We start from the raw sequence: 22115 nt of genomic DNA, 5'->3' as shown, positions 1-22115 counted from the left end.
ACTCTCAATCAAAGGCAGATAGACAACACCTGCCTTCAACTGAGAGTCCCAACCCCAATTAAACAAACAAACATACACTCACTAAACTCCACATAGAAATACCTAACCTAGAACCTACCCCAACACTCACAACCCCACTATACCATAACCAAACATAACTGCCACGTCCTGACCAAATATAATACAAAAAAACCTAAGTATATGGTCAGGACGTGACATCTACAGTATAATGACAGGTAATTAATGTGTATTTTCCTACTGAGATCTACAGTATAATGATAGGTATTTAATGTGTATTTTCCTACTGAGGTCTACAGTATAATGAGAGGTATTTAATGTGTATTTTCCTACTGAGGTCTACAGTATAATGACAGGTATTTAATGTGTATTTTCCTACTGAGTAGTTCTATCATCTACAGTATACGGACAGGTATTTAATGTGTATTTTCCTACTGAGGTCTACAGTATAATGAGAGGTATTTAATGTGTATTTTCCTAATGAGGTCTACAGTATAATGACAGGTATTTAATGTGTATTTTCCTACTGAGGTCTACAGTAAAGTGACAGGTATATAATGTGTGTTTTTCCTACTGAGGTCTACAGTATAATGACAGATATTTAATGTGTATTTTCCTACTGAGGTCTACAGTATAATGATAGGTATTTAATGTGCATTTTCCTACTGAGGTCTACAGTATAATTACAGGTATTTAATGTGTATTTTCCTACTGAGGTCTAAAGTATAATGATAGGTATTTAATGTGTATTTTTCTACTGAGGTCTACAGTATAATGACAGGTATTTAATGTGTATTTTCCTACTGAGGTCTACAGTATAATGACAGGTAATTAATGTGTATTTTCCTACTGAGGTCTACAGTATAATGATAGGTATTTAATGTGTATTTTCCTACTGAGGTCTACAGTATAATGAGAGGTATTTAATGTGTATTTTCCTACTGAGGTCTACAGTATAATGACAGGTATTTAATGTGTATTTTCCTACAGAGTAGTTCTATCCTCTACAGTATACGGACAGGTATTTAATGTGTATTTTTTCCTACTGAGGTCTACAGTATAATGATAGGTATTTAATGTGTATTTTCCTAATGAGGTCTACAGTATAATGACAGGTATTTAATGTGTATTTTCCTACTGAGGTCTGCAGTATAATGATAGGTATTTATTGTGTATTTTCCTAATGAGGTCTACAATATAATGAGAGGTATTTAATGTGTATTTTCCTACTGAGGTCTACAGTATAATGACAGGTATTTAATGTGTATTTTCCTACTGAGGTCTACAGTATAATGACAGGTATTTAATGTGTATTTTCCTACTGAGGTCTACAGTATAATGACAGGTATTTAATGTGTATTTTCCTACTGAAGTCTACAGTATAATGATAGGTATTTAATGTGTATTTCCTACTGAGGTCTACAGTATAATGACAGGTATTTAATGTTTATTTTCCTACTGAGGTCTACAGTATAATGATAGGTATTTAATGTCTATTTTCCTACTGAGGTCTACAATATAATGAGAGGTATTTAATGTGTATTTTCCTACTGAGGTCTACATTATAATGACAGATATTTAATGTGTATTTTCCTACTGAGGTCTACAGTATAATGACAGGTATTTAATGTGTATTTTCCTACTGAGGTCTACAGTATAATGATAGGTATTTAATGTGTATTTTCCTACTGAGGTCTACAGTATAATGAGAGGTATTTAATGTGTATTTTCCTACTGAGGTCTACAGTATAATGAGAGGTATTTAATGTGTATTTTCCTACTGAGGTCTACATTATAATGACAGATATTTAATGTGTATTTTCCTACTGACGTCTACAGTATAATGATAGGTATTTAATGTGTATTTTCCTACTGAGGTCTACAGTATAATGACAGGTATTTAATGTGTATTTTCCTACTGAGGTCTACAGTATAATGACAGGTATTTAATGTGTATTTTCCTACTGAGTAGTTCTATCCTCTACAGTATACGGACAGGTATTTAATGTGTATTTTCCTACTGAGGTCTACAGTATAATGAGAGGTATTTAATGTGTATTTTCCTAATGAGGTCTACAGTATAATGACAGGTATTTAATGTGTATTTTCCTACTGAGGTCTGCAGTATAATGATAGGTATTTATTGTGTATTTTCCTAATGAGGTCTACAATATAATGAGAGGTATTTAATGTGTATTTTCCTACTGAGGTCTACAGTATAATGACAGGTATTTAATGTGTATTTTCCTACTGAGGTCTACAGTATAATGATAGGTATTTAATGTGTATTTTCCTACTGAGGTCTACAGTATAATGACAGGTATTTAATGTGTATTTTCCTACTGAGGTCTACAGTATAATGACTGGTATTTAATGTGTATTTTCCTACTGAGTAGTTCTATCCTCTACAGTATACGGACAGGTATTTAATGTGTATTTTCCTACTGAGGTCTACAGTATAATGAGAGGTATTTAATGTGTATTTTCCTACTGAGGTCTACATTATAATGACAGATATTTAATGTGTATTTTCCTACTGAGGTCTACAGTATAATGACAGGTATTTAATGTGTATTTTCCTACTGAGGTCTACAGTATAATGATAGGTATTTAATGTGTATTTTCCTACTGAGGTCTACAGTATAATGACAGGTATTTAATGTGTATTTTCCTACTGAGGTCTACAGTATAATGACAGGTATTTAATGTGTATTTTCCTACTGAGTAGTTCTATCCTCTACAGTATACGGACAGGTATTTAATGTGTATTTTCCTACTGAGGTCTACAGTATAATGAGAGGTATTTAATGTGTATTTTCCTAATGAGGTCTACAGTATAATGACAGGTATTTAATGTGTATTTTCCTACTGAGGTCTGCAGTATAATGATAGGTATTTATTGTGTATTTTCCTAATGAGGTCTACAATATAATGAGAGGTATTTAATGTGTATTTTCCTACTGAGGTCTACAGTATAATGACAGGTATTTAATGTGTATTTTCCTACTGAGGTCTACAGTATAATGACAGGTATTTAATGTGTATTTTCCTACTGAGGTCTACAGTATAATGACAGGTATTTAATGTGTATTTTCCTACTGAAGTCTACAGTATAATGATAGGTATTTAATGTGTATTTCCTACTGAGGTCTACAGTATAATGACAGGTATTTAATGTGTATTTTCCTACTGAGGTCTACAGTATAATGATAGGTATTTAATGTCTATTTTCCTACTGAGGTCTACAATATAATGAGAGGTATTTAATGTGTATTTTCCTACTGAGGTCTACATTATAATGACAGATATTTAATGTGTATTTTCCTACTGAGGTCTACAGTATAATGACAGGTATTTAATGTGTATTTTCCTACTGAGGTCTACAGTATAATGATAGGTATTTAATGTGTATTTTCCTACTGAGGTCTACAGTATAATGACAGGTATTTAATGTGTATTTTCCTACTGAGGTCTACAGTATAATGACAGGTATTTAATGTGTATTTTCCTACTGAGTAGTTCTATCCTCTACAGTATACGGACAGGTATTTAATGTGTATTTTCCTACTGAGGTCTACAGTATAATGAGAGGTATTTAATGTGTATTTTCCTACTGAGGTCTACATTATAATGACAGATATTTAATGTGTATTTTCCTACTGAGGTCTACAGTATAATGACAGGTATTTAATGTGTATTTTCCTACTGACGTCTACATTATAATGATATGTATTTAATGTGTATTTTCCTACTGAGGTCTACAGTATAATGACAGGTATTTAATGTGTATTTTCCTACTGAGGTCTACAGTATAATGAGAGGTATTTAATGTGTATTTTCCTAATGAGGTCTACAGTATAATGACAGGTATTTAATGTGTATTTTCCTACTGAGGTCTGCAGTATAATGATAGGTATTTATTGTGTATTTTCCTAATGAGGTCTACAATATAATGAGAGGTATTTAATGTGTATTTTCCTACTGAGGTCTACAGTATAATGACAGGTATTTAATGTGTATTTTCCTACTGAGGTCTACAGTATAATGACAGGTATTTAATGTGTATTTTCCTACTGAGGTCTACAGTATAATGACAGGTATTTAATGTGTATTTTCCTACTGAAGTCTACAGTATAATGATAGGTATTTAATGTGTATTTCCTACTGAGGTCTACAGTATAATGACAGGTATTTAATGTGTATTTTCCTACTGAGGTCTACAGTATAATGATAGGTATTTAATGTCTATTTTCCTACTGAGGTCTACAATATAATGAGAGGTATTTAATGTGTATTTTCCTACTGAGGTCTACATTATAATGACAGATATTTAATGTGTATTTTCCTACTGAGGTCTACAGTATAATGACAGGTATTTAATGTGTATTTTCCTACTGAGGTCTACAGTATAATGATAGGTATTTAATGTGTATTTTCCTACTGAGGTCTACAGTATAATGACAGGTATTTAATGTGTATTTTCCTACTGAGGTCTACAGTATAATGACAGGTATTTAATGTGTATTTTCCTACTGAGTAGTTCTATCCTCTACAGTATACGGACAGGTATTTAATGTGTATTTTCCTACTGAGGTCTACAGTATAATGAGAGGTATTTAATGTGTATTTTCCTACTGAGGTCTACATTATAATGACAGATATTTAATGTGTATTTTCCTACTGAGGTCTACAGTATAATGACAGGTATTTAATGTGTATTTTCCTACTGACGTCTACAGTATAATGATAGGTATTTAATGTGTATTTTCCTACTGAGGTCTACAGTATAATGACAGGTATTTAATGTGTATTTTCCTACTGAGGTCTACAGTATAATGACAGGTATTTAATGTGTATTTTCCTACTGAGTAGTTCTATCCTCTACAGTATACGGACAGGTATTTAATGTGTATTTTCCTACTGAGGTCTACAGTATAATGAGAGGTATTTAATGTGTATTTTCCTACTGAGGTCTACAGTATAATGACAGGTATTTAATGTGTATTTTCCTACAGAGTAGTTCTATCCTCTACAGTATACGGACAGGTATTTAATGTGTATTTTTTCCTACTGAGGTCTACAGTATAATGATAGGTATTTAATGTGTATTTTCCTAATGAGGTCTACAGTATAATGACAGGTATTTAATGTGTATTTTCCTACTGAGGTCTGCAGTATAATGATAGGTATTTATTGTGTATTTTCCTAATGAGGTCTACAATATAATGAGAGGTATTTAATGTGTATTTTCCTACTGAGGTCTACAGTATAATGACAGGTATTTAATGTGTATTTTCCTACTGAGGTCTACAGTATAATGACAGGTATTTAATGTGTATTTTCCTACTGAGGTCTACAGTATAATGACAGGTATTTAATGTGTATTTTCCTACTGAAGTCTACAGTATAATGATAGGTATTTAATGTGTATTTCCTACTGAGGTCTACAGTATAATGACAGGTATTTAATGTTTATTTTCCTACTGAGGTCTACAGTATAATGATAGGTATTTAATGTCTATTTTCCTACTGAGGTCTACAATATAATGAGAGGTATTTAATGTGTATTTTCCTACTGAGGTCTACATTATAATGACAGATATTTAATGTGTATTTTCCTACTGAGGTCTACAGTATAATGACAGGTATTTAATGTGTATTTTCCTACTGAGGTCTACAGTATAATGATAGGTATTTAATGTGTATTTTCCTACTGAGGTCTACAGTATAATGACAGGTATTTAATGTGTATTTTCCTACTGAGGTCTACAGTATAATGACAGGTATTTAATGTGTATTTTCCTACTGAGGTCTACAGTATAATGATAGGTATTTAATGTGTATTTTCCTACTGAGGTCTACAGTATAATGACAGGTATTTAATGTGTATTTTCCTACTGAGGTCTACAGTATAATGACAGGTATTTAATGTGTATTTTCCTACTGAGTAGTTCTATCCTCTACAGTATACGGACAGGTATTTAATGTGTATTTTCCTACTGAGGTCTACAGTATAATGAGAGGTATTTAATGTGTATTTTCCTACTGAGGTCTACATTATAATGACAGATATTTAATGTGTATTTTCCTACTGAGGTCTACAGTATAATGACAGGTATTTAATGTGTATTTTCCTACTGACGTCTACAGTATAATGATAGGTATTTAATGTGTATTTTCCTACTGAGGTCTACAGTATAATGACAGGTATTTAATGTGTATTTTCCTACTGAGGTCTACAGTATAATGACAGGTATTTAATGTGTATTTTCCTACTGAGTAGTTCTATCCTCTACAGTATACGGACAGGTATTTAATGTGTATTTTCCTACTGAGGTCTACAGTATAATGAGAGGTATTTAATGTGTATTTTCCTAATGAGGTCTACAGTATAATGACAGGTATTTAATGTGTATTTTCCTACTGAGGTCTGCAGTATAATGATAGGTATTTATTGTGTATTTTCCTAATGAGGTCTACAATATAATGAGAGGTATTTAATGTGTATTTTCCTACTGAGGTCTACAGTATAATGACAGGTATTTAATGTGTATTTTCCTACTGAGGTCTACAGTATAATGATAGGTATTTAATGTGTATTTTCCTACTGAGGTCTACAGTATAATGACAGGTATTTAATGTGTATTTTCCTACTGAGGTCTACAGTATAATGACTGGTATTTAATGTGTATTTTCCTACTGAGTAGTTCTATCCTCTACAGTATACGGACAGGTATTTAATGTGTATTTTCCTACTGAGGTCTACAGTATAATGAGAGGTATTTAATGTGTATTTTCCTACTGAGGTCTACATTATAATGACAGATATTTAATGTGTATTTTCCTACTGAGGTCTACAGTATAATGACAGGTATTTAATGTGTATTTTCCTACTGAGGTCTACAGTATAATGATAGGTATTTAATGTGTATTTTCCTACTGAGGTCTACAGTATAATGACAGGTATTTAATGTGTATTTTCCTACTGAGGTCTACAGTATAATGACAGGTATTTAATGTGTATTTTCCTACTGATTAGTTCTATCCTCTACAGTATACGGACAGGTATTTAATGTGTATTTTCCTACTGAGGTCTACAGTATAATGAGAGGTATTTAATGTGTATTTTCCTAATGAGGTCTACAGTATAATGACAGGTATTTAATGTGTATTTTCCTACTGAGGTCTGCAGTATAATGATAGGTATTTATTGTGTATTTTCCTAATGAGGTCTACAATATAATGAGAGGTATTTAATGTGTATTTTCCTACTGAGGTCTACAGTATAATGACAGGTATTTAATGTGTATTTTCCTACTGAGGTCTACAGTATAATGACAGGTATTTAATGTGTATTTTCCTACTGAGGTCTACAGTATAATGACAGGTATTTAATGTGTATTTTCCTACTGAAGTCTACAGTATAATGATAGGTATTTAATGTGTATTTCCTACTGAGGTCTACAGTATAATGACAGGTATTTAATGTGTATTTTCCTACTGAGGTCTACAGTATAATGATAGGTATTTAATGTCTATTTTCCTACTGAGGTCTACAATATAATGAGAGGTATTTAATGTGTATTTTCCTACTGAGGTCTACATTATAATGACAGATATTTAATGTGTATTTTCCTACTGAGGTCTACAGTATAATGACAGGTATTTAATGTGTATTTTCAAACTGAGGTCTACAGTATAATGATAGGTATTTAATGTGTATTTTCCTACTGAGGTCTACAGTATAATGACAGGTATTTAATGTGTATTTTCCTACTGAGGTCTACAGTATAATGACAGGTATTTAATGTGTATTTTCCTACTGAGTAGTTCTATCCTCTACAGTATACGGACAGGTATTTAATGTGTATTTTCCTACTGAGGTCTACAGTATAATGAGAGGTATTTAATGTGTATTTTCCTACTGAGGTCTACATTATAATGACAGATATTTAATGTGTATTTTCCTACTGAGGTCTACAGTATAATGACAGGTATTTAATGTGTATTTTCCTACTGACGTCTACAGTATAATGATAGGTATTTAATGTGTATTTTCCTACTGAGGTCTACAGTATAATGACAGGTATTTAATGTGTATTTTCCTACTGAGGTCTACAGTATAATGACAGGTATTTAATGTGTATTTTCCTACTGAGTAGTTCTATCCTCTACAGTATACGGACAGGTATTTAATGTGTATTTTCCTACTGAGGTCTACAGTATAATGAGAGGTATTTAATGTGTATTTTCCTAATGAGGTCTACAGTATAATGACAGGTATTTAATGTGTATTTTCCTACTGAGGTCTGCAGTATAATGATAGGTATTTATTGTGTATTTTCCTAATGAGGTCTACAATATAATGAGAGGTATTTAATGTGTATTTTCCTACTGAGGTCTACAGTATAATGACAGGTATTTAATGTGTATTTTCCTACTGAGGTCTACAGTAAAATGATAGGTATTTAATGTGTATTTTCCTACTGAGGTCTACAGTATAATGACAGGTATTTAATGTGTATTTTCCTACTGAGGTCTACAGTATAATGACTGGTATTTAATGTGTATTTTCCTACTGAGTAGTTCTATCCTCTACAGTATACGGACAGGTATTTAATGTGTATTTTCCTACTGAGGTCTACAGTATAATGAGAGGTATTTAATGTGTATTTTCCTACTGAGGTCTACATTATAATGACAGATATTTAATGTGTATTTTCCTACTGAGGTCTACAGTATAATGACAGGTATTTAATGTGTATTTTCCTACTGAGGTCTACAGTATAATGATAGGTATTTAATGTGTATTTTCCTACTGAGGTCTACAGTATAATGACAGGTATTTAATGTGTATTTTCCTACTGAGGTCTACAGTATAATGACAGGTATTTAATGTGTATTTTCCTACTGAGTAGTTCTATCCTCTACAGTATACGGACAGGTATTTAATGTGTATTTTCCTACTGAGGTCTACAGTATAATGAGAGGTATTTAATGTGTATTTTCCTAATGAGGTCTACAGTATAATGACAGGTATTTAATGTGTATTTTCCTACTGAGGTCTGCAGTATAATGATAGGTATTTATTGTGTATTTTCCTAATGAGGTCTACAATATAATGAGAGGTATTTAATGTGTATTTTCCTACTGAGGTCTACAGTATAATGACAGGTATTTAATGTGTATTTTCCTACTGAGGTCTACAGTATAATGACAGGTATTTAATGTGTATTTTCCTACTGAAGTCTACAGTATAATCATAGGTATTTAATGTGTATTTCCTACTGAGGTCTACAGTATAATGACAGGTATTTAATGTGTATTTTCCTACTGAGGTCTACAGTATAATGATAGGTATTTAATGTCTATTTTCCTACTGAGGTCTACAATATAATGAGAGGTATTTAATGTGTATTTTCCTACTGAGGTCTACATTATAATGACAGATATTTAATGTGTATTTTCCTACTGAGGTCTACAGTATAATGACAGGTATTTAATGTGTATTTTCCTACTGAGGTCTACAGTATAATGATAGGTATTTAATGTGTATTTTCCTACTGAGGTCTACAGTATAATGACAGGTATTTAATGTGTATTTTCCTACTGATGTCTACAGTATAATGACAGGTATTTAATGTGTATTTTCCTACTGAGTAGTTCTATCCTCTACAGTATACGGACAGGTATTTAATGTGTATTTTCCTACTGAGGTCTACAGTATAATGAGAGGTATTTAATGTGTATTTTCCTAATGAGGTCTACAGTATAATGACAGGTATTTAATGTGTATTTTCCTACTGAGGTCTACAGTAAAGTGATAGGTATATAATGTGTATTTTCCTACTGAGGTCTACAGTATAATTACAGGTATTTAATGTGTATTTTCCTACTGAGGTCTACAGTATAATGATAGGTATTTAATGTGTATTTTTCTACTGAGGTCTACAGTATAATGACAGGTATTTAATGTGTATTTTCCTACTGAGGTCTACAGTATAATGACAGGTAATTAATGTGTATTTTCCTACTGAGGTCTACAGTATAATGATAGGTATTTAATGTGTATTTTCCTACTGAGGTCTACAGTATAATGAGAGGTATTTAATGTGTATTTTCCTACTGAGGTCTACAGGATAATGACAGGTATTTAATGTGTATTTTCCTACTGAGTAGTTCTATCCTCTACAGTATACGGACAGGTATTTAATGTGTATTTATTCCTACTGAGGTCTACAGTATAATGATAGGTATTTAATGTTTATTTTCCTAATGAGGTCTACAGTATAATGACAGGTATTTAATGTGTATTTTCCTACTGAGGTCTGCAGTATAATGATAGGTATTTATTGTGTATATTCCTAATGAGGTCTACAATATAATGAGAGGTATTTAATGTGTATTTTCCTACTGAGGTCTACAGTATAATGACAGGTATTTAATGTGTATTTTCCTACTGAGGTCTACAGTATAATGATAGGTATTTAATGTGTATTTTCCTACTGAGGTCTACAGTATAATGACAGGTATTTAATGTGTATTTTCCTACTGAGGTCTACAGTATAATGACAGGTATTTAATGTGTATTTTCCTACTGAGTAGTTCTATCCTCTACAGTATACGGACAGGTATTTAATGTGTATTTTCCTACTGAGGTCTACAGTATAATGAGAGGTATTTAATGTGTATTTTCCTAATGAGGTCTACAGTATAATGACAGGTATTTAATGTGTATTTTCCTACTGAGGTCTGCAGTATAATGATAGGTATTTATTGTGTATTTTCCTAATGAGGTCTACAATATAATGAGAGGTATTTAATGTGTATTTTCCTACTGAGGTCTACAGTATAATGACAGGTATTTAATGTGTATTTTCCTACTGAGGTCTACAGTATAATGACAGGTATTTAATGTGTATTTTCCTACTGAAGTCTACAGTATAATCATAGGTATTTAATGTGTATTTCCTACTGAGGTCTACAGTATAATGACAGGTATTTAATGTGTATTTTCCTACTGAGGTCTACAGTATAATGATAGGTATTTAATGTCTATTTTCCTACTGAGGTCTACAATATAATGAGAGGTATTTAATGTGTATTTTCCTACTGAGGTCTACATTATAATGACAGATATTTAATGTGTATTTTCCTACTGAGGTCTACAGTATAATGACAGGTATTTAATGTGTATTTTCCTACTGAGGTCTACAGTATAATGATAGGTATTTAATGTGTATTTTCCTACTGAGGTCTACAGTATAATGACAGGTATTTAATGTGTATTTTCCTACTGATGTCTACAGTATAATGACAGGTATTTAATGTGTATTTTCCTACTGAGTAGTTCTATCCTCTACAGTATACGGACAGGTATTTAATGTGTATTTTCCTACTGAGGTCTACAGTATAATGAGAGGTATTTAATGTGTATTTTCCTAATGAGGTCTACAGTATAATGACAGGTATTTAATGTGTATTTTCCTACTGAGGTCTACAGTAAAGTGATAGGTATATAATGTGTATTTTCCTACTGAGGTCTACAGTATAATGAGAGGTATTGAATGTGTATTTTCCTACTGAGGTCTACAGTATAATGACAGGTATTTAATGTGCATTTTCCTACTGAGGTCTACAGTATAATTACACGTATTTAATGTGTATTTTCCTACTGAGGTGTACAGTATAATGATAGGTATTTAATGTGTATTTTTCTACTGAGTTCTACAGTATAATGACAGGTATTTAATGTGTATTTTCCTACTGAGGTCTACAGTATAATGACAGGTAATTAATGTGTATTTTCCTACTGAGATCTACAGTATAATGATAGGTATTTAATGTGTATTTTCCTACTGAGGTCTACAGTATAATGAGAGGTATTTAATGTGTATTTTCCTACTGAGGTCTACAGTATAATGACAGGTATTTAATGTGTATTTTCCTACTGAGTAGTTCTATCATCTACAGTATACGGACAGGTATTTAATGTGTATTTTCCTACTGAGGTCTACAGTATAATGACAGGTATTTAATGTGTATTTTCCTACTGAGTAGTTCTATCCTCTACAGTATACGGACAGGTATTTAATGTGTATTTTTTCCTACTGAGGTCTACAGTATAATGATAGGTCTTTAATGTGTATTTTCCTAATGAGGTCTACAGTATAATGACAGGTATTTAATGTGTATTTTCCTACTGAGGTCTGCAGTATAATGATAGGTATTTATTGTGTATTTTCCTAATGAGGTCTACAATATAATGAGAGGTATTTAATGTGTATTTTCCTACTGAGGTCTACAGTATAATGACAGGTATTTAATGTGTATTTTCCTACTGAGGTCTACAGTATAATGACAGATATTTAATGTGTATTTTCCTACTGAGGTCTACAGTATAATGACAGGTATTTAATGTGTATTTTCCTACTGAAGTCTACAGTATAATGATAGGTATTTAATGTGTATTTCCTACTGAGGTCTACAGTATAATGACAGGTATTTAATGTGTATTTTCCTACTGAGGTCTACAGAAAATGATAGGTATTTAATGTCTATTTTCCTACTGAGGTCTACAATATAATGAGAGGTATTTAATGTGTATTTTCCTACTGAGGTCTACATTATAATGACAGATGTTTAATGTGTATTTTCCTACTGAGGTCTACAGTATAATGAGAGGTATTTAATGTGTATTTTCCTAATGAGGTCTACAGTATAATGACAGGTATTTAATGTGTATTTTCCTACTGAGGTCTACAGTAAAGTGATAGGTATATAATGTGTATTTTCCTACTGAGGTCTACAGTATAATGAGAGGTATTGAATGTGTATTTTCCTACTGAGGTCTACAGTATAATGACAGGTATTTAATGTGCATTTTCCTACTGAGGTCTACAGTATAATTACACGTATTTAATGTGTATTTTCCTACTGAGGTGTACAGTATAATGATAGGTATTTAATGTGTATTTTTCTACTGAGTTCTACAGTATAATGACAGGTATTTAATGTGTATTTTCCTACTGAGGTCTACAGTATAATGACAGGTAATTAATGTGTATTTTCCTACTGAGATCTACAGTATAATGATAGGTATTTAATGTGTATTTTCCTACTGAGGTCTACAGTATAATGAGAGGTATTTAATGTGTATTTTCCTACTGAGGTCTACAGTATAATGACAGGTATTTAATGTGTATTTTCCTACTGAGTAGTTCTATCATCTACAGTATACGGACAGGTATTTAATGTGTATTTTCCTACTGAGGTCTACAGTATAATGACAGGTATTTAATGTGTATTTTCCTACTGAGTAGTTCTATCCTCTACAGTATACGGACAGGTATTTAATGTGTATTTTTTCCTACTGAGGTCTACAGTATAATGATAGGTCTTTAATGTGTATTTTCCTAATGAGGTCTACAGTATAATGACAGGTATTTAATGTGTATTTTCCTACTGAGGTCTGCAGTATAATGATAGGTATTTATTGTGTATTTTCCTAATGAGGTCTACAATATAATGAGAGGTATTTAATGTGTATTTTCCTACTGAGGTCTACAGTATAATGACAGGTATTTAATGTGTATTTTCCTACTGAGGTCTACAGTATAATGACAGATATTTAATGTGTATTTTCCTACTGAGGTCTACAGTATAATGACAGGTATTTAATGTGTATTTTCCTACTGAAGTCTACAGTATAATGATAGGTATTTAATGTGTATTTCCTACTGAGGTCTACAGTATAATGACAGGTATTTAATGTGTATTTTCCTACTGAGGTCTACAGTATAATGATAGGTATTTAATGTCTATTTTCCTACTGAGGTCTACAATATAATGAGAGGTATTTAATGTGTATTTTCCTACTGAGGTCTACATTATAATGACAGATGTTTAATGTGTATTTTCCTACTGAGGTCTACAGTATAATGACAGGTATTTAATGTGTATTTTCCTACTGAGGTCTACAGTATAATGATAGGTATTTAATGTGTATTTTCCTACTGAGGTCTACAGTATAATGACAGGTATTTAATGTGTATTTTCCTACTGAGGTCTACAGTATAATGACAGGTATTTAATGTGTATTTTCCTACTGAGTAGTTCTATCCTCTACAGTATACGGACAGGTATTTAATGTGTATTTTTTCCTACTGAGGTCTACAGTATAATGAGAGGTATTTAATGTGTATTTTCCTAATGAGGTCTACAGTATAATGACAGGTATTTAATGTGTATTTTCCTACTGAGGTCTACAGTAAAGTGATAGGTATATAATGTGTATTTTCCTACTGAGGTCTACAGTATAATGAGAGGTATTGAATGTGTATTTTCCTACTGAGGTCTACAGTATAATGACAGGTATTTAATGTGCATTTTCCTACTGAGGTCTACAGTATAATGACAGGTATTTAATGTGTATTTTCCTACTGAGGTCTACTGTATAATGACAGGTAATTCATGTGTATTTTCCTACTGAGGTCCACAGTATAATGACAGGTATTTAATGTGTATTTTCCTACTGAGTAGTTCTATCCTCTACAGTATACGGACAGGTATTTAATGTGTATTTTTTCCTACTGAGGTCTACAGTATAATGATAGGTATTTAATGTGTATTTTCCTACTGAGGTCTACAGTATAATGACAGGTATTTAATGTGTATTTTCCTACTGAGGTCTACAGTATAATGACAGGTATTTAATGTGTATTTTCCTACTGAAGTCTACAGTATAATGATAGGTATTTAATGTGTATTTCCTACTGAGGTCTACAGTATAATGACAGGTATTTAATGTGTATTTTCCTACTGAGGTCTACAGTATAATGACAGGTATTTAATGTGTATTTTCCTACTGAGTAGTTCTATCATCTACAGTATACGGACAGGTATTTAATGTGTATTTTCCTAATGAGGTCTACAGTATAATGACAGGTATTTAATGTGTATTTTCCTACTGAGGTCTACAGTAAAGTGACAGGTATATAATGTGTGTTTTTCCTACTGAGGTCTACAGTATAATGACAGATATTTAATGTGTATTTTCCTACTGAGGTCTACAGTATAATGATAGGTATTTAATGTGCATTTTCCTACTGAGGTCTACAGTATAATTACAGGTATTTAATGTGTATTTTCCTACTGAGGTCTACAGTATAATGATAGGTATTTAATGTGTATTTTTCTACTGAGGTCTACAGTATAATGACAGGTATTTAATGTGTATTTTCCTACTGAGGTCTACAGTATAATGACAGGTAATTAATGTGTATTTTCCTACTGAGGTCTACAGTATAATGATAGGTATTTAATGTGTATTTTCCTACTGAGGTCTACAGTATAATGAGAGGTATTTAATGTGTATTTTCCTACTGAGGTCTACAGTATAATGACAGGTATTTAATGTGTATTTTCCTACTGAGTAGTTCTAACCTCTACAGTATACGGACAGGTATTTAATGTGTATTTTTTCCTACTGAGGTCTACAGTATAATTACAGGTATTTAATGTGTATTTTCCTAATGAGGTCTACAGTATAATGACAGGTATTTAATGTGTATTTTCCTACTGAGGTCTGCAGTATAATGATAGGTATTTATTGTGTATTTTCCTAATGAGGTCTACAATATAATGAGAGGTATTTAATGTGTATTTTCCTACTGAGGTCTACAGTATAATGACAGGTATTTAATGTGTATTTTCCTACTGAGGTCTACAGTATAATGACAGGTATTTAATGTGTATTTTCCTACTGAGGTCTACAGTATAATGACAGGTATTTAATGTGTATTTTCCTACTGAAGTCTACAGTATAATGATAGGTATTTAATGTGTATTACCTACTGAGGTCTACAGTATAATGACAGGTATTTAATGTGTATTTTCCTACTGAGGTCTACAGTATAATGATAGGTATTTAATGTCTATTTTCCTACTGAGGTCTACAATATAATGAGAGGTATTTAATGTGTATTTTCCTACTGAGGTCTACATTATAATGACAGATATTTAATGTGTATTTTCCTACTGAGGTCTACAGTATAATGACAGGTATTTAATGTGTATTTTCCTACTGAGGTCTACAGTATAATGATTTGTATTTAATGTGTATTTTCCTACTGAGGTCTACAGTATAATGACAGGTATTTAATGTGTATTTTCCTACTGAGGTCTACAGTATAATGACAGGTATTTAATGTGTATTTTCCTACTGAGTAGTTCTATCCTCTACAGTATACGGACAGGTATTTAATGTGTATTTTCCTACTGAGGTCTACAGTATAATGAGAGGTATTTAATGTGTATTTTCCTAATGAGGTCTACAGTATAATGACAGGTATTTAATGTGTATTTTCCTACTGAGGTCTACAGTAAAGTGATAGGTATATAATGTGTATTTTCCTACTGAGGTCTACAGTATAATGAGAGGTATTGAATGTGTATTTTCCTACTGAGGTCTACAGTATAATGACAGGTATTTAATGTGCATTTTCCTACTGAGTAGTTCTATCCTCTACAGTATACGGACAGGTATTTAATGTGTATTTTCCTACTGAGGTCTACAGTATAATGAGAGGTATTTAATGTGTATTTTCCTAATGAGGTCTACAGTATAATGACAGGTATTTAATGTGTATTTTCCTACTGAGGTCTACAGTAAAGTGATAGGTATATAATGTGTATTTTCCTACTGAGGTCTACAGTATAATGAGAGGTATTGAATGTGTATTTTCCTACTGAGGTCTACAGTATAATGACAGGTATTTAATGTGCATTTTCCTACTGAGGTCTACAGTATAATTACAGGTATTTAATGTGTATTTTCCTACTGAGGTCTACAGTATAATGATAGGTATTTAATGTGTATTTTTCTACTGAGTTCTACAGTATAATGACAGGTATTTAATGTATATTTTCCTACTGAGGTCTACAGTATAATGACAGGTAATTAATGTGTATTTTCCTACTGAGGTCTACAGTATAATGATAGGTATTTAATGTGTATTTTCCTACTGAGGTCTACAGTATAATGAGAGGTATTTAATGTGTATTTTCCTACTGAGGTCTACAGTATAATTACAGGTATTTAATGTGTATTTTCCTACTGAGTAGTTCTATCCTCTACAGTATACGGAGAGTTATTTAATGTGTATTTTTTCCTACTGAGGTCTACAGTATAATGATAGGTATTTAATGTGTATTTTCCTAATGAGGTCTACAGTATAATGACAGGTATTTGATGTGTATTTTCCTACTGAGGTCTGCAGTAAAGTGATAGGTATATAATGTGTATTTTCCTACTGAGGTCTACAGTATAATGAGAGGTATTGAATGTGTATTTTCCTACTGAGGTCTACAGTATAATGACAGGTATTTAATGTGCATTTTCCTACTGAGGTCTACAGTATAATTACAGGTATTTAATGTGTATTTTCCTACTGAGGTCTACAGTATAATGATAGGTATTTAATGTGTATTTTTCTACTGAGTTCTACAGTATAATGACAGGTATTTAATGTGTATTTTCCTACTGAGGTCTACAGTATAATGACAGGTAATTAATGTGTATTTTCCTACTGAGGTCTACAGTATAATGATAGGTATTTAATGTGTATTTTCCTACTGAGGTCTACAGTATAATGAGAGGTATTTAATGTGTATTTTCCTACTGAGGTCTACAGTATAATGACAGGTATTGAATGTGTATTTTCCTACTGAGTAGCTCTATCCTCTACAGTATACGGACAGGTATTTAATGTGTATTTTTTCCTACTGAGGTCTACAGTATAATGAGAGGTATTTAATGTGTATTTTCCTAATGAGGTCTACAGTATAATGACAGGTATTTAATGTGTATTTTCCTACTGAGGTCTACAGTAAAGTGATAGGTATATAATGTGTATTTTCCTACTGAGGTCTACAGTATAATGAGAGGTATTGAATGTGTATTTTCCTACTGAGGTCTACAGTATAATGACAGGTATTTAATGTGCATTTTCCTACTGAGGTCTACAGTATAATGACAGGTATTTAATGTGTATTTTCCTACTGAGGTCTACTGTATAATGACAGGTAATTCATGTGTATTTTCCTACTGAGGTCTACAGTATAATGACAGGTATTTAATGTGTATTTTCCTACTGAGTAGTTCTATCCTCTACAGTATACGGACAGGTATTTAATGTGTATTTTTTCCTACTGAGGTCTACAGTATAATGATAGGTATTTAATGTGTATTTTCCTACTGAGGTCTACAGTATAATGACAGGTATTTAATGTGTATTTTCCTACTGAGGTCTACAGTATAATGACAGGTATTTAATGTGTATTTTCCTACTGAAGTCTACAGTATAATGACAGGTAATTAATGTGTATTTTCCTACTGAGGTCTACAGTATAATGATAGGTATTTAATGTGTATTTTCCTACTGAGGTCTACAGTATAATGAGAGGTATTTAATGTGTATTTTCCTACTGAGGTCTACAGTATAATGACAGGTATTTAATGTGTATTTTCCTACTGAAGTCTACAGTATAATGATAGGTATTTAATTTGTATTTCCTACTGAGGTCTACAGTATAATGACAGGTATTTAATGTGCATTTTCCTACTGAGGTCTACAGTATAATGACAGATATTTAATGTGTATTTTCCTACTGAGGTCTACAGTATAATGATAGGTATTTAATGTGTATTTTCCTACTGAGGTCAACAGTATAATGACAGGTATTTCATGTGTTTTTTCCCACTGAGGTCTAGAGTATAATGATAGGTATTTAATTTGTATTTTTCTACTGAGGTCCACAGTATAATGAAAGGTTTTTAATGTGTATATTCCTACTTAGGTCTACAGTAAAATGAGAGGTATTTAATGTGTATTTTCCTACTGAGGTCTACAGTATAATGACAGATATTTAATGTGTATTTTCCTACTGAGGTCTACAGTATAATGACAGGTATTTAATGTGTATTTTCCTACTGAGGTCTACAGTATAATGATAGGTATTTAATGTGTATTTTCCTACTGAGGTCTACAGTATAATGACAGGTATTTAATGTGTATTTTCCTACTGAGGTCTACAGTATAATGAGAGGTATTTAATGTGTATTTTCCTACTGAGGTCTACAGTATAATGACAGGTATTTCATGTGTATTTTCCTACTGAGGTCTACAGTATAATGACAGGTATTTATTGTGTATTTTCCTACTGAGGTCTACAGTATAATGACAGGTATTTAATGTGTATTTTCCTACTGAAGTCTACAGTATAATGATAGGTATTTAATTTGTATTTTTCTACTGAGGTCCACAGTATAATGACAGGCATTTAATGTGTATTTTCCTACTGAGGTCTACAGTATAATGATAGGTATTTAATGTGTATTTTCCTACTGAGGTCTACAGTATAATGACAGGTATTTAATGTGTATTTTCCTACTGAGGTCTACAGTATAATGAGAGGTATTTAATGTGTATTTTCCTACTGAGGTCTACAGTATAATGACAGGTATTTCATGTGTATTTTCCTACTGAGGTCTACAGTATAATGACAGGTATTTATTGTGTATTTTCCTACTGAGGTCTACAGTATAATGACAGGTATTTAATGTGTATTTTCCTACTGAAGTCTACAGTATAATGATAGGTATTTAATTTGTATTTTTCTACTGAGGTCCACAGTATAATGAAAGGTTTTTAATGTGTATTTTCCTACTTAGGTCTACAGTAAAATGAGAGGTATTTAATGTGTATTTTCCTACTGAGGTCTACAGTATAATGACAGATATTTAATGTGTATTTTCCTACTGAGTTCTACAGTATAATGAGAGGTATTTAATGTGTATTTTCCTACTGAGGTCTACAGTATAATGACAGGTATTTAATGTGTATTTTCCTACTGAAGTCTACAGTATAATGATAGGTATTTAATTTGTATTTCCTACTGAGGTCTACAGTATAATGACAGGTATTTAATGTGCATTTTCCTACTGAGGTCTACAGTATAATGACAGATATTTAATGTGTATTTTCCTACTGAGGTCTACAGTATAATGATAGGTATTTAATGTGTATTTTCCTACTGAGGTCAACAGTATAATGACAGGTATTTCATGTGTTTTTTCCCACTGAGGTCTAGAGTATAATGATAGGTATTTAATTTGTATTTTTCTACTGAGGTCCACAGTATAATGAAAGGTTTTTAATGTGTATATTCCTACTTAGGTCTACAGTAAAATGAGAGGTATTTAATGTGTATTTTCCTACTGAGGTCTACAGTATAATGACAGATATTTAATGTGTATTTTCCTACTGAGGTCTACAGTATAATGACAGGTATTTAATGTGTATTTTCCTACTGAGGTCTACAGTATAATGATAGGTATTTAATGTGTATTTTCCTACTGAGGTCTACAGTATAATGACAGGTATTTAATGTGTATTTTCCTACTGAGGTCTACAGTATAATGAGAGGTATTTAATGTGTATTTTCCTACTGAGGTCTACAGTATAATGACAGGTATTTCATGTGTATTTTCCTACTGAGGTCTACAGTATAATGATAGGTATTTAATGTGTATTTTCCTACTGAGGTCTACAGTATAATGACAGGTATTTAATGTGTATTTTCCTACTGAGGTCTACAGTATAATGAGAGGTATTTAATGTGTATTTTCCTACTGAGGTCTACAGTATAATGACAGGTATTTCATGTGTATTTTCCTACTGAGGTCTACAGTATAATGACAGGTATTCATTGTGTATTTTCCTACTGAGGTCTACAGTATAATGACAGGTATTTAATGTGTATTTTCCTACTGAAGTCTACAGTATAATGATAGGTATTTAATTTCTATTTTTCTACTGAGGTCCACAGTATAATGAAAGGTTTTTAATGTGTATTTTCCTACTTAGGTCTACAGTAAAATGAGAGGTATTTAATGTGTATTTTCCTACTGAGGTCTACAGTATAATGACAGATATTTAATGTGTATTTTCCTACTGAGTTCTACAGTATAATGAGAGGTATTTAATGTGTATTTTCCTACTGAGGTCTACAGTATAATGACAGGTATTTAATGTGTATTTTCCTACTGAAGTCTACAGTATAATGATAGGTATTTAATTTGTATTTCCTACTGAGGTCTACAGTATAATGACAGGTATTTAATGTGCATTTTCCTACTGAGGTCTACAGTATAATGACAGATATTTAATGTGTATTTTCCTACTGAGGTCTACAGTATAATGATAGGTATTTAATGTGTATTTTCCTACTGAGGTCAACAGTATAATGACAGGTATTTCATGTGTTTTTTCCCACTGAGGTCTAGAGTATAATGATAGGTATTTAATTTGTATTTTTCTACTGAGGTCCACAGTATAATGAAAGGTTTTTAATGTGTATATTCCTACTTAGGTCTACAGTAAAATGAGAGGTATTTAATGTGTATTTTCCTACTGAGGTCTACAGTATAATGACAGATATTTAATGTGTATTTTCCTACTGAGGTCTACAGTATAATGACAGGTATTTAATGTGTATTTTCCTACTGAGGTCTACAGTATAATGATAGGTATTTAATGTGTATTTTCCTACTGAGGTCTACAGTATAATGACAGGTATTTAATGTGTATTTTCCTACTGAGGTCTACAGTATAATGAGAGGTATTTAATGTGTATTTTCCTACTGAGGTCTACAGTATAATGACAGGTATTTCATGTGTATTTTCCTACTGAGGTCTACAGTATAATGACAGGTATTTATTGTGTATTTTCCTACTGAGGTCTACAGTATAATGACAGGTATTTAATGTGTATTTTCCTACTGAAGTCTACAGTATAATGATAGGTATTTAATTTGTATTTTTCTACTGAGGTCCACAGTATAATGACAGGTATTTAATGTGTATTTTCCTACTGAGGTCTACAGTATAATGATAGGTATTTAATGTGTATTTTCCTACTGAAGTCTACAGTATAATGATAGGTATTTAATTTGTATTTTTCTACTGAGGTCCACAGTATAATGAAAGGTTTTTAATGTGTATTTTCCTACTTAGGTCTACAGTAAAATGAGAGGT

Source organism: Salmo salar, unplaced genomic scaffold (genome assembly GCF_965601325.2).
Source record: "Salmo salar unplaced genomic scaffold, fSalSal1 ptg000055l, whole genome shotgun sequence".
NCBI classification, from domain to species: Eukaryota; Metazoa; Chordata; class Actinopteri; order Salmoniformes; family Salmonidae; genus Salmo; species Salmo salar.
Note: the sequence above shows the minus strand (reverse complement) of the source record.